This window comes from Dermochelys coriacea, chromosome 5, assembly GCF_009764565.3.
Source record: "Dermochelys coriacea isolate rDerCor1 chromosome 5, rDerCor1.pri.v4, whole genome shotgun sequence".
NCBI classification, from domain to species: domain Eukaryota; kingdom Metazoa; phylum Chordata; order Testudines; family Dermochelyidae; genus Dermochelys; species Dermochelys coriacea.
Window position 1 is genome coordinate 117,947,730 of NC_050072.1, and position 15,763 is coordinate 117,963,492.

Genomic DNA, 15,763 nt, shown 5'->3' on the forward strand with positions numbered 1-15,763 from the left:
ATCTGAGCAATCTTTACTTTTCAAAATGTAACTCAAGTCATGTTCTGCATCATATTATACAAATTGTGAAGAATAGGAATTCTTTAGTTTTTCTCATAAGGTATCATTTGTTCCCAGATTATATGAAACATTGCAACGGAGAAGCTCTAAATGGTGCATAACAACAACTGAGCTGCATAAACAGTCCACATGCAAAAATAAACCAAGAAAGAGAGAGGCAATAGGCTGTATTGCATGCTGTATCATATGCTGCACTAATTTCTCCTGAGCAATGACAACTGAGGTGTCTGTCATACAAGATATCTATTCATCATTGTGCTGGTGAAAACAAATTTATTGCTGCATTTGTTTTACCTAAAGAAAATGGAATAATGTATTGATAGAGTAACATATCCTGGACTGTAGAAAACAATCAGAGTTGTGAATTAGAAGCTATAAATCTAGCCCTACACTAAACAAGGATCAATAATAATCCCCCAAAATAGAAAAACAAACAAGAGATTGCATATCTATGTGATTTTTTAGCCCAGTGAAAAGAGATTTCTTGTGAAAAGAACAGTGTCATCTTATGTCAGTTTAGATTTAAATAAAAAAAGTTTTAAACATAACTGAGCAAAATCTCAAATTCCTTATTCAGTCACTACTCTTGTAAAACTCACCTTGGAGTAGGTGTGAGTAAACATTAACACTTTTAAGATTTAGCTAAAGTGACTAGGTAGATTACATGACTCTGTAAAGAAAACAAATATAAATATAAATAAAATAAATGTTGGGAGCCCAAATAATGCAGTAGTATAGTAAGAGAATCAAAAAGTGAAACTGACTAGACACAAAAATGGAACAGAACAGTCTAATTTGTCATCCAAAGCGAGTGAAATGCAAAAATTAAACAAACACAAAATGCTAACAAATAAACTTGAGTGGTACAGATTCATTCATTTTTAAATTCTAACATAATCTGATTGGTGCAGCTTGATATTTATTTAAATATGTTTTTATGCTGACACTATACCTTTAAACAGACTGAGGAAAATAAGTGGGTACACATGCCATTCCTGTACTAATTGGAAATTGGACATTTTTTTCTTCTTCCAACTAAAGTATCATTGCAGTGTAACATTTAGAACTCATTTAATTAGGCCAAGCCTACTCTAAATAAGGTTTGCCAATACATCTATACAAGCATAGCTGTACCAGCAAACCTTCCTAGGGGAGACAAGCTGATACTGGCAAAAAAAGTGATGTTTGCCAATATAATCGATACTGGTTTGGCAAGCAAAATAAGCTATACCCGCAAAATAATTTTTAACTGGTCTGACTTCATGTACACTAGTGCTTTTATCAGTATAGAAATGTGGAAGGGAAAAAAATCATTCCCCTAACTAACATTGCTACACCAGCAAAAGTTTATTTGCTTTACAGACACAAAAGTTGTATACCAAAATATTTCTAACTTAAAGTGTTATTGATAAAAATTTGCATGCTTGTCTGTGATAGCTTGCAGATGCTGAGATATTAATTAAGCATAGCATAAAGACATAAATAAGTACTGCACAGTGTGTATAGTGTGATTAGTCCTTTGGAACTAACAGAGTAATTAATACAACTGCTACTCCTGGGAGAATTCTGCGCCAAAAATTAAAAAAATCTGCAACAAAAAAAATTAAAAATTCTGTGCTAATATTTTAAAATTCTGCATATTTTATTTGTCAGAACTAACACAATATAATCACACCAGTTTCAATTATTTTTGCTCATTTATTTAAAAATACCTGTCAGCAAGTATGTCTATAACAATACGGACAACAAAAAAGAGTCAGGAAATGTTTTTTTGACATATAGATTCCTTATTAGGTATATTAATACAGAACTCTGAGTAACAATTAATTTAAACTACAATACAGAACTGTATATCCTGCACAGAAGCAGTGCAAAGGCTTGGGGGAGTCAGGGGTAATGGAGGAGCTGAGGGAGAGGGAACTAAATTGCTGGGAAGGAGCCTGGTTGTGAACTTGGAAGGTTGTTGGGTATGGGTGGGAAAAATATGGAACAGGTTTTTTGTCGGGGTGGGGAGGGATTGTTAGGGAACTTTCCCCATGCAGACCTTGGCTTACCCCTAGCCTCTCTCGTTCAATCAGGTACATCTGCCACTGTCTCCATGTGTTCCTGCACCCCCATGAGCCTTTGCATCCCTGTCCACATTTGTTCCTCCACCACCACTCAGACACCCCCTTACCTGTCCCTATGTGACTCTGTACCCTCTCCCCTCATCCGCGTGTCTCTGTGCCTCCCCTAATACACATCCTGTCCCTCTGTCCCTGTCCCCCCTCCCCCTGTCCCCATGTGTCTATGTGCCCCCACTCGGCAATCCTCTGTCACTATGTAGCTCTGAACTACATCACCGTGTGGCTCTGCACCTCCCTCCCTCCTGTGGCCCTGTGCCTCCACTCCCATTCAGCCTCTGCTCCAGTCTGTCATCCTCCACTAGCTCTTATGAGCCCATCTGACCCCCTCACCACCCCATGCTGTCTGTTTCCCCATAGCCCATCTCCTGACCTGGCCTGACAGGTTCTGTGAAGAAGGCAGACTCTCTTTCTTCTTAGAGACTAACACATTTATTAGAGCATAAGCTTTCGTGAGCTACAGCTCACTTCATCGGATGCATTCGATGAAGTGAGCTGTAGCTCACGAAAGCTTATGCTCTAATAAATTTGTTAGTCTCTAAGGTGCCACAAGTACTCCTTTTCTTTTTGCGAATACAGACTAACACGGCTGCTACTCTGAAACCTCTCTTTCTTCTCTAGCTGGTTGGGAGCTGCTGCTGTGTTCTATCAGTGCCCTCTGGTGGGCAAAAGGTGGAATTACAGCAACATTTCAGAAGCAGCTTTTTCAGCTCAAAAATATTAAAAATATGCATGGCTCATTAATTATGCACACACCCAGTAGCACAGAACTCCCCCAGGAGTAAACTGCCTGCTGATTAATTAGAGAACACGGTTTCAGACAACGTTACTTCCAAGTACAAATGCATTAGTGAATCCATCTCATTGATTGGAATGAGTTATGGTTTTATCTCAGGAGTGTGAAAGCTTCATAACTCAATAGAGTAGACTACATGAGTGAGTTATGGGCAAATTGAGCACAAATGAGATAAAATTATAATTTACTGCTAACCTTTTTTTGTGGGGATTGGGGGAGAAGCCTTTATTTGACTAAACAGCTCTTCTGATTAACAAACAATTTAATACAATATGTTTTTGTCACACATATACACACACTTAATGTGTTTCAACAATAAACTGTTATTCTGCTGAGAGATCAGAGCTCACTATTGACTGAGTTTTGTTTCCAAGTGGATTTCTGTCTAAATGTGGCTTTACATGTCTATGATTTGTCATCTGAAATTTGAAAATCTGACCTGAGCTTTAATGCTGAAACTGAGTGTGAGATAATGTGTAGCAAGCCACAGCCATAATTAAATTTGAAGTGTTAGCTTTACCAAATATATTTGAAATTATGGTAAAAATGATGTGTAAAATAATGATGGACAAATATCTAAAGGTTCAGAATTGGATGAGCATTAGCCACAACCTATCTGGAGCTCTCTGGTTTCAGTATCAGGATAGAAATCTTACAAGAGGTTGTTTTGTGGGATTTACAGCATTTTGTGATTTCAGAAATAGAACACTGCAAAAATTTTACCATGAAACCTGCTGATACTTGCCTGATTCTGTTGCATATTTGCCAGGTTCAGAGAGGATCTGTGTAATATTCAGGGTTATATAAACAATATCTGAACTTAAGCTTTAAACAGCATTTGGCTTTTAGCTCGTATATACCAAAATCAAAAAACTTAACCCATAGGAAACAACATTAGAAAAGTTTGAGATAAATCCTTTTGAACCAAACCCATTGAGCTCTGCATACTTCTGATTAGCACTGCCATGAGATCATAGCCCATTTCCTGCTATTTCAGAGCTGAAAGTGCGCAATTAGCCTACCCATTAACACATGCCCAATTTTGTGTGCAAATCCCTAGTGAGGGGCCTTTATAAGGTATTTGCATGAACAAATAGCCAATGAGTTTCCTAGTAGGTCATGTTCATGAATAACTACATGATTTGTGTGTGTACACTGGATGTTTGTGAGCATGTTAAATATATGCAAATATTATTCCTGAGGGCATTCTGAGCCAAATTAAAAATTCTGCGCCCCAAAATAAAAATTCTGCACACAGTATTTTAAAATTCTGCAAATTTTATTTGTCAAATAAATGTGGGAGGCTCCAGCATGGCATTGGGGAGCACAGGCCACTGGCTGCACAGAGATGGGAGATCACAGTGCAGCTCCCCCGGGACACAGACTTAGTGGTGAGTTCTAAATTCTGAGGGGGTTCTGAGTGTGGGGGGCTCAGCTCAACAGGAGGGGCTGGGTATGAGGGCATCTGGATGCATAGGGGTTGGGCGGATGGGGGAGCAGCTTCCTGTACAGAGATCCCTCCCCCTGCAGCTGAGGAGCGATGGGTGCGGGAAGCATGGGGTAGAGCAGTTTGCAGAGCTTCCTGCAGCGGGAAGAGAAATCTGGGGGTGAGTGTGACCTGGCCCTGGATGGGAAGAGGAAGTCCCGTCCTCCCCAGCCCAGCTGGGACTCACAGCTGAGCCCAGCGCAAGGAAGGAGCCACCAGCCAGGTCTTTCCCTGCCCCACAGTGATTTACCTCTCTGCTGGCTGCTCTCGGCAACCAAAACATATTGCTTGGGAGGGTCGTATGACTGCTCTTGTGGCTTCCCTTTGCTTCCCTGTCAGAAAGTCATTTTTTTGCGGGGAAGTAAAGAAATCTGCAGGGGACAAATTCTGCACATGCACAGTGGTGCAGAATTCCCCTAGGAGTAATTAAATACATGAGTGCAGTTGCTCACAACTAACTTTGAAAAGATTGCCCCTCAATATTCAGGTATCTTATCCAAGCCCCAATACAAAAAAATAAAAAAAAAATGCAGTGACACTTGTTTGACAGTTTGAGTAAAATAAAAGCTGATTTAAAATGGCAGCCACTAATCAATCTAGTTCACTAAATACTAGCTTGAGCTCTTCAATATCTGTGTGAATGCATCTCCCCACAGCTAATCTTCCCTCCTCCCTGAAAAGAAAAGGCCCTTTACCAAATGCTTACAGTTCATGAACAGTAGAGACTGCATGTTCCTGGAACACCTTCCTTCCTTCTTTCATTCTAAAGAATTCACCATTCAAGGACAACAGGGATCCGTTTTAAACTACAACACAGTAAAGTAAGCACTTAGGCTGAATTTAGCGATTCTTTCACATGTTTAAATCTAGTAAAAAATTAATACACTGTGTGGTTTATCTGAGAGAAGAGCATATGCCAGTTACAAGAAAATTCCATAAATGTTTAGCTCCACTGTGTGAAGCAGAAGTAGAACTTATGTAATCAAAGTAGCAGAAGAATTCCCAATATGCAGTTAGAAATTGACCTGCCCACCTACTTTGCTGGAACACATCTATGCCAGAAAAACAGTAATGGGATCAGTCTTGCAATTGCATAGAATTCGTTACTATTTGTCATTATTTTTTTCTTCCAGTTTAGAATGTGATTATTACAGTGCTGCATTTTACAACATGAATGTAGATAGGAAAGGACCGAGATTCACCTACGGCTACTCTGAAATCCCAGCAAAATATATTATTGCAAATTTGGGTCCATAATTTCAAATAGGAATGTGCATGTGTTTAAGTGCATTTTTATCTATACAGTCAAAAAACCCACCCATAATAAGTACCACACAGAGCCCATATTCTGTCCTATGCTATCAGCTTAGGGAAGGGGAGAGAAGGAAAGGGGAAGGGAGAAGCATCCAGATACTGGTTATAACTCCCTGACACTCTGGACCAATCTCTGATAATCTAATTATCAGAGGGAGGAATCCAAATACTGTGCTATGTCAATACTGAACATGTGTTACCCTACTCCATTAGGATTTTGGGCCATTACTCACATCGAATAGTAGAATGGCATTTTTTCCCCTACCAGCATCTTTTTGATAATCTGGCAAAGAGTGAACTTTTATTCACAACATCATCTACTTTGCCTGGGATTGATAACAGTACAATACCACTCCAATTCGAGCACAAAGATCATCCTTTTGTTGGCAATGCCACAATGGTAGCATCTTTCCAGTCTTGTGGCACTTTTCTTTCATCCATACTTCATTACAGAGTTTTGTTAGTTGCGCCATCAGAATATTGCCTCCTGCCTTTAGTATCCTTGTTTGAATTCTGTCAACCACAGGAACATTCCCTTATCTGAGGCATTTGATGGCTGTTTTAATTTCACTGGGTGTTACTGGTCCCTTCTTATAATTGGCATTTCTCTCTAATCTGTGAATGATCATTGGCTTGAGACAGTTTAATATGGAAGGAAAATATTCTCTCCATCATCTGGCTTGTTCTTCATAAGTTTTCAACATCCATCCATGAGAATCCCTGATGGGCATCATCTGTGATGGTCTGATACTTCATGAGAGGTTTTTCACTATTCTACAAAACTGCTTGAAGTCTCCCCCTGCACTGCTTCTTCAGCCTCTGCAGTCCTCTCTTGGACCCAGGTATTTCTATCTTTCTATCTTTATTTCTTTGTCCTTTTCTCTGTATCTTGCATCTGCCTCTAAGAATTCTGCCTGTGTCTTGCACTGTTCCTTTTCTGTCTTCAGAGCTTTCCTCTAGTCAATCGCTCTCCATATTCCACATATATACCATGCATCTTTCTTCCACCCTCTTCGATGGCCCACTGCTTCCTCTGCTTTGTTAACTACCATCTTGTTTTAGTTAGACCATGTATCTTTCAGACTTTCACCAGCCTGGTCTTGTAAAACATTGGAATCTGATCTACGTTTCTTTGCCCTTGAACATCTTTATTGCGAGAACAATTTTTGTCTGCCTTTGTGATTTTTTTTTAATTTCAGTTGTAACGCTGTCACTAAAAGATAACATTCTGAGCAAACATCATCATCTCTACTAATGCTGACGGCCCTCAGAGAAGATTCCCATCTGCTAGATATACACACATGGTCTATCTGGTTGACAGTCACATTGTCTGGTGATGTCTATGTGAGTTTATGAATCCTCTTGTGGTGGAAGAACCTGCCTCCTATCTTGAGGGTGTTTGTGCCAAAGAGAATCAAGAGCCATTCGTCATTATCAGTTCAGATGCCTTCTGTTGCTATGCCAATGACTCTTTCCCAGCTAGTAGAATTATTGCTGACCTGTGCAATGAAATTGCCTACACTGAAAAAAGCTACTGCTTGGCAAAAACCCATCTTAATCATCTCTATTGACTTTAAGAAAGTGTTAAATAGTATCCACAGAGAGAATTTGTGGAATACTGCTAAAATCTATGGGATGCCAGACAAACTGATCAACGTAATAAGGAGTTTATGATGGAAGTGGATGGGTGTGATTGGATACAGATCTGGGGGTGTGGTTCGATATTGTGACTGGAGTTAGACAAGGGTGCATGTAATCACCAGTCAGCTTTGCATTAGTAACTGGCTGGGTGATGAAGCAGGTGTGAAATGGATTAGTGGAGATGAGTTATGAGACCTTGACTTTGCTGATGAAATTGCTTAAATATGATGGAGACCAAAACGATTGGCCTTACATTAGAGGTAGATCAGGAATGAGCAAAAATTGGACTGAAAATAAATGCGGACTAACCCAAGATTATGAAGATAGGAAAAGGGACAACAGATGCATATGAATGTACGTGGATGGAAAAGAAACTGAAAAAGTTGAAGAGTTCCATTATCTGGGGAATGTGATGACATTTGGAAATGGCTGTGATGAAGATATCCATATGAGATTAGGAAAAGCAAACTACTTTGGGAACAATGAACAATATAGGGTCAAACAGAGATCTCCACACCAAACTAAAGGTCAGATTATACCATGCAATTGTACTGAGCATGCTACTGTATGGAGCAGAAGCTTGGACAATTAGAGTGCTAACAAAAAGAGATTGTAGGCTGCCAAACAGATGACTGAGGAAGATACTACACTTTCATGGAAAGACAGAACAAATGACAGAAGGACATTTTAGAAAATATTATCAAAGAAAAGATTCAAATGGCTGGGACATGTACACTGTATGGAAGACATGCTAAGCAAGCATTGAACTGGGTGCCCAAGGAAGGAGAGAGAACATGAGGAAAGCCAAGGAAGAACAGGAAGAAGGCACTGATAGTGAATTTTGAAGGCACTAGCATTACCTGGGAGGAATTAGCAGGCGACTGTAATCAACAGAGGAACAGGACTGCCTGACGTGTCAGCAGCACACGAAGGTGTAAGGTAAGGTTTAAGAGTAGTAGCAGCAGCTATCTCATTCGATTTCAATAGGACTACTTGTGAAGTAAGATAAGAGTCAACAATAATAGCTGTGTCAGAACACTGTTGTCTCCATTAAAGAAAGATCCTAGACCTAGCAGAAATTCAGGCAGCTGAGATTTGGGCAAAGGAGTTACAGCAAAATGAAACATTTTACAATGTTGTATCATTCTGTCTTCACGCCATACAAGCAATACCTATTCATTATTGAGACCAGTTTTTGGTGCACAGGTTGAAATTCATCCTTAATTTATCCTGTTTTACTAAGCTAGTGAAGCCGGTACGGTCTGTAAGGTCATCCCACCAACCTGAGACCTGTAACAAAGGCTCAAGGCATCATCTGCAATTCCTAGATAAGGTGAGCTGGACTAATTTAATGCATAAATTCTGAATTCCTAGGCTTAAGAGAACACACACATATTATTGTCTTTCAAGCGTCTTTAATACTGTTCTTATCTGATTTTGTTTTGTTTTCAATCATAAAATGTAAATAAAAAACCCCTTCAGAATTCATATAATTTTTAAAATTATTGTATTCCATCTGACAAGACACAGAGGTTCCAAAGGACATTTTAAAAGACATTTCATTGTATAACTATATAGTAATATATATATATATATATATATATATATATACACACACACACACACACACACACACACATATAGACACACACACACACACACACACACACACACACACAGAATTTACCCAATAGACCATGACAGCTCATCTAAAGCTGCTAAGACCTATAATTTCAAACACATATTTAGGGACTTCTTAAAATGCATATTATTTACTTGACAGACCATGAACTATTGTGCAATTCTGGATTAGGAACTTTATAAGAAACTGATTTTTAGCTCGATATGTTCTGATGGCCAAGCATTTTCTTTTCCATTTTGTAATGGGAACAACGACGTACCCATAGCTAAAATAACAGCATCAAGCTGCATCATATAAACATACTCTATCAGTCTTTCATTCTCATCCGATCAAAGGAGGAAACTTTTCTTGTGTACAAGAGGCAAGTGTAAAGTGTCTTTCATTACAATGGTACAATATGTTGGTCAAAAAGGGATCAGGATGGGGAGGGGAATGACCCAAAACTATGGAAATCCCAAATGAAGAAAAATATGCCATTATTCTAAAGAGCCAGGTGAACAATTCGTTATGGACAATGACTCAGATAGTTTTCTGATCCTCTGTTCTCTGCAAAAATTATCTTGAAATCTTGGAGCTGGTCAGGCTAGAAATCCAGTCGAAATAGGATATTTTCAGCAATCCTATCGCAGTGCTGGCCAGAAACAAGAAACGCAGAGGGGTTCAAAAATAAAAACAGAGAAGCTGGGAGGGCACTATCCAAACATTCTGACTTAAAGTTTGATCTGACATAGGTTCCAAAAAAACCCAGAACCTATTTGCCTGTTCCAAGGTACAGACCAAAATTCAGTTGGCTGTTCAGATGTCAAACACCCCCAAAGCATAGGGCTACTCAGACGCAGCGCTTAGGATGCAGCCTCGTTTCTAGTAGTAATTCTGGGTTTTTTTCCATTTCAGCTAGGACATGCTTTACCCAGTCTGTTCAGAAGAGTGCCTAGAGACAAACAATCTATGTAGCTTTCCATAGCACCTTAATTAGTTTTATTTGTGAACATGTTGGTGAATGTATCTGACACTTTCTCTTCCTGTAATGTTTCCTCCTCTGTCTGCTGACCTTGCTCAAGAGTTGAAATTTAATGATTGATGAGATGATTAAATGATGACTAGATGGATAAAGCCTGAAAGATAAAAAGCCTCATAAGAAATATAAAGTTGTGAAGAAGCTTCCCCCTTTTTAATTGACACAAATTTCAGGAACAGGATTACGAGATTTCATTTCAAGCAAATTTGTATTGAGAGAGTATTTCAGAAGTGCAACTATGAGGTACTGACCTGTTCTGAGTTGATATGGCCCATTCTGCAAAGATGTATCTAAAGAGGTTCTTTAAAAGCAAATAGATAAAGGGTGATAGTAGCAGTCATGAGGAATGCAGAAATCCGGTGTTTAGTTTTCTAGATAATGTAAGCACCAGCCATATCTGGCCATCTGAACATGGTTGAATAACTTTGGCTAGTCTTTGTGATAGTTGGATTTGCTCACTCATCCCCTGGGTAAAGCTTTCAGAACTGCGGCTAGCAGCAGACTGGAGTTACAGGGGGATTTCTGATCAGTGCCTGTCTATTGTAGCTCTGCCTTAATTATTTTCAGTCCAGGTGACAGCCGGCCACACTTCCCCCCCCCATCTTTAACAATGAATTGGGGGTGATTTGGAAGAAGGCTGCTCCTAAGCATCCTCCATATCCTGAATCAATTAGTAAGAGGGGAAAAAAGTATCTCTCCAGAGGTTCCACCTACTCTCTCTTTCTGCTATTCAAATGTGAGGGAAAATAAAGAGGGTCTCCTTGTAAAAGCCCAACATTGCTTCTCTTAGATCCAGAAGTGAAGATCCCTTCCCCCTAAGACTCCCATTTTCCCAAGGGGTTAGGGGACAGCACTGTGGCCTATTGTCCCCTTTTCACCCTCATAAGGATGGGTAAGTGGGTGGAAGGGGTAGCCTGAGGTCTTTTAGGTAGAGATAAACTAGGTATAGAGGGGGCATTGAGGCTGATGTGAGGTTTCATAAGATATTCAGGGAGGGTGGGAAAGAATCGGAACATAGCTAAACAGTTGGACCCTGTATTAAGAGTCCGTGGTCATATCAGTATCAACCTGTTCACTCATCCCTAGTGCACCCAAATGATAGAATATTTTTACATGCCTGTAGAAGCACATTACTATAAACATGTAAGCTCTATGAGCTCTATTCACAGCAACATGTCTGTCTATTGCACTTCTATAATAACCCTGATGGAATGACACAGTACAAAATCATTTCACAATAATCAACCGGTTAATTCTTCAAAACCTCAACCACATGTCAGACTTAAGGTGAATAGAGGGAGTGGAGTGCCTGTCCTGCATGTTTGACTTTTTTATGAATGCTCAAGATGATGTTCTACCATCACAGGCTCATCACTTTCTTTTTTTTTTTTAAATTAACTTTCACACCCAAAGAATTGCTTTGAGGTGCCCAAGCACAAAGAAGGTGCCTCTATTAAATGAGAGGGGAAAAAGGATGTCAGTTGTATAATCGATAGCAAAATTTTCCCGTTTAAAAAAAATCCTATAAAACAACAAACATGTAAGAAGTTTTACAATTTGGAGAGTTCATGTAACATCTCCAACCCCCCCCCTCCCTCAAGTACTGAGGTGAGAAAGGTGAGAATAGGCTCCTATAAAGACATACTGGTTCTTGATTTAGAGGCCAGGCCTATCCCCACCCCTGCATGATGCAGGGCCTTGACTACTGTGGCAAATATGCGCTTCTGCTGTGCAAAGGACGGGGCAGACGCTAGGAACTTGTTTGGGGTTTCTGTCATTCAGCCAGCACTGCAGGGCTATTTTCCCATCACCACAGAATGATGATTTCAGGTGGAAGAACAAGGGATAGTAGATCCACAAGAAATCACCCACCAATATGCAATCTGGTGACTCAGGCTATGAGCCAGAAGCAAGATTTGCCTCTTAACGCTAATTGTGTGGTTAAATTTAACGTTTCTGAGAGCTAAACCTTACCTATATTTATCATTATGTCATTTCTATAGCATCATATGTTTGGGGGGCACTTTACAGACATATAAAAGGACCCTAATTTCAGCGTGGAGTCAATGCACTGCATGGATTTCTCAGTAAAATCAGCAATCCAGACAATGTATAGATCATGTGATGAGAGGAAGGGATTAACAGAAGATGTGGTTCATCTTTTTTCAGGATCTTTTAAAATATGACAGTTTTAAAATATATTTTGTTTATATAGCGTAGGCAAGATAGGATGGCTATGAGTGGAAGGCAAGTGAAAAATGGGAAAGTTTGGGAGGAGCTAGAAAGGAGGATTTGATGCATCTATTTGTAGACACAGCATATATCATATCGTACACAACATCTTAGACTACAAATCATAGTACCACCATTGCCTGCTTCCTTCCATCTTGTCCACAAATTAAGTTTCACAAAGACTTTTCATAAAGTGGATAAAAAGCTGGGGGTTAGGAGATAAGGATTATCTAAGCATAAATGGTTCTGATTCATCAATGGATTACTCCAGTTTTAAATCAATATAACTGTATTTCAGCAGAGCTACACCACAATAAAACTGGAATAAAAGAGTTAGGCCTATGATAGACGCATGCTGTCGGTCTACTGTTCACTTAGTATAAAGTAACCTTAGGGCTACAAAGAAAAACTAGTACATGATGCCCATAGTTTAAACAATGTGTTTTTGTTTTAACAGAAAGCACTACCATTAAACTTCCTCAGTACTGTACCACACAAATTTCAGCTACAACACTATTTATACTTCAAACTGTAAACTGCCATCTTATTTCAGTCATTAGTTGCGTCTTTTTCCCTTCCTTCTGAGCCTGCCAAAGTAACAAAGTATAACACATGCAGCACAGCTTTGGTGAAAATATTTGAAACAAATATATTCATTAAATAATTACTTCTGAATTCAGAGGACAGACATTATGAATATATGATTAGGTTTGTAATCAGGTTTACAAATATGCCTCTTGCTCTAATTATTGTTTTTTTTATCTCCTATGCACTGATGAACAGTAAACCGGCTATATTCCCCTTCTCCCCCCATTCATTAGAACAAAAATAGTTCTTCTGTCAAATCTGTTAAAGTACATATATACAGCAGCACTGAGAAAATTTAACAGTCTTGTAAATGGCCCCTTTTACCAGGCCATGAAACAGATGATGACTATTATTGACTTTAACCAGTGTCAAATAAACATGGGGGTTTATGTCCCAAGGAGGACAGTCACTAGCACCATCAAGCAGTCTGGCACTTTGTTCATAGTGTCAGACTAATGAGTGGTTTCTACATTTTGGTTTAGCTGCAATCTCGCATGGGGGCGGAAAACAAGATACAGAGAATCAGGGGATGGGGAGAAACACCCCCCCACCCCCAAACTACTGAGATGCCTGTTGGAGACACAGCAGATGAGCTTAATTTTGGTTATATTCGGCAGTGGCTGATTGATTCTCATCACATCAGATGACATCAAATTAAGTAAATTAATTTTTATGGATAGTTCTGAGCAGGGAGATTAATTAGCCTGGCACCAAAAGGGAGACTTGGCTGAAGGTAAGGAAGGGTTCTCAAGCTCTTGAAATAAAACAGCACATATCCTGGCCAGTCTCAGCTTCTACAGGCCTGAGCTTTACCTTACTTCCATTGATTTCAGACTAGTGCAATGCCATTGAGTTCAGCAGAGCTCCTCCTGATTTACACAGATGCAAGGGAGAGCAGAGTCCACCCCATTGGATTTTTGTCCTTTGATTAAGTCGAAAACATTTTTCTTTTTTAAGAAAGCAAAATTTCTCAGGTAATGCATGATCTATTTCGAAGTGAAATTGAATAATCTCTTTGCATCCGTTTGCGGAAAACAGATTTTCACAGTAAAAAAAAGTTTTTATGGAAAAACAAGTGCTTACCTTGTCACAATTTAAGACAGACACACACACACACACACGCGCACACACACACACAGTACATATAATGTCTAAGCACATCTTTGTATTCGTTCCTATTGTTCAGAGGTATGTGATTAAAATTGTATTGTTCTTATCTAATGTGAATCTTAAGCCTGGTGTTTGCCTTATCATACCTGGAGAATAGAAGGATTAATTTAAATGACAGACATCACTCTGAGTTAATACAGTAAAAGTAGCCATATAATATAAAAAAAACAGAGGTGCGAGATGTAATGCTATGAACAACTGCAGTTAATAGAAGTCCTGAAGCTGTCAACAAATTAACTGATTTCAATAGTCTTACCTGTTACACTATTAGTAAAAGTCCAGTCCTTGGCTGTCTACCATATGAAGCTCTTGGCCACTGGGTGAAGTTAAAATAGAGTATTTGATCATAATAATCCCATCCTGTCATGGACAACAGCATCTCTCATGGCACCACACTTAAACTGCTCGAAATGAACCTGTAACACAGATATTCTTTTATTTTAATTGAAAAATAGTCAACCATGTCCAAGGACCAGAGGGCATCACTACTTAATCAATAAGTGCTTCATAAAGGAGTGTGTGCAAACCCATAAATGGCTCTTGATAAACATTAAGGCCAGAGACTGTGAAGCTTATGCTCCACAGAAATTGTTTTTGCTGAATATGTGTTGGTATACCATGTAGTTATCGATCTATTATAACTGTCAGGCTTAATAATATATTTATCTTTAAAAAGTTACAGCTGTCCACCACGACTCTACTGCGAACACAGCTGTGGGTCCCTTCTCAGAGAGGGTCCCGTTCAACACCTTTTCCCCAGGCAAAGCTCCCATCTGAAGCCAACGGGAATTTTATCTGAGAAAGGCATGATGAGTAGAACTCAGTAATATTTGGGTGTTCCATGGTGGGCTTCCCAGGTGATAAACAGTACAAGACTGAATATAAACCAATATCAGGCATGTATACTTTTTGCACTATTACTTACATATAGGGGGGGAAAAAGTACATCTAAAGGCAAAATATTCAGGGCCAGATGCTCAACTGGTATAAACCAACACAGAGTCAATGGAGCTATGCTGTTTTGCATCAGCAGAGTTCTGGCCCTCAACATTTATGAAATGTTATGATTGCATCAAATTTTAAAAGTAAAAAAATTAAACGTTTCAGTCTCCTACAGCAACATCTACTCACTCCTGTGACACATTCTGTAAGCTGTATGGTAGACATTTAACAAGAAAAGCCAAAATTGAAACTGTACCAGGTGTATTTATTTTGCCTTGGGTGTTCTCTATTTTGCCCCAGGTTTTTATCAATGGAAGTCAGGCTGTGGCTCCCAGCAGCAGTAAAACTGCCTGGAGAATTTGGCTGCTGTGCTACTATTTTTGTGCAACTTCCACTTGACTGGACAGTTCAGATCTCACTGGCAATGTCCACAGAGCAACCAGGGAATGTTAGGGCCAAGGCACCCGGAAGAGGCAGTGATTCCTTTGGGGTCCTTCAGCTTTGCCATTGAGTTTAATGCACACAGTATCAGCCCCTCATATGCCAAAAGAATCGGCCACAGAACTAAATTTTAACAATAGAAAGAGACACTTACGCATCTAAGATTATAACTCTTATTGAGCCTCTGCTGGAATTTAAAGCTGATTTTGTCATTGTCTATGGAACACTCTGGGAAGCTGGCAGTGTGTTCACCACCTGCTCCCTACCCCTGGAGGTGAATGCCATCTTCTTGAATATTGCTTATATTCTA

At 39.4% G+C, this 15,763-nt stretch overlaps 1 protein-coding gene across 2 annotated transcripts in view; it reads right to left on the reverse strand.

Annotated features, from left to right (window-relative positions):
• LINGO2 (leucine rich repeat and Ig domain containing 2) overlaps nt 1–15,763 on the reverse strand; it is an 809,277-nt gene that overhangs the window by 223,916 nt on the left and 569,598 nt on the right. For both annotated transcript variants that reach the window (XM_043514693.1, XM_043514692.1), the window contains one exon: nt 14,327–14,486. The gene's annotated coding sequence lies outside the window, so the exon portion shown is untranslated. The remainder of the gene's footprint in view (nt 1–14,326; nt 14,487–15,763) is intronic.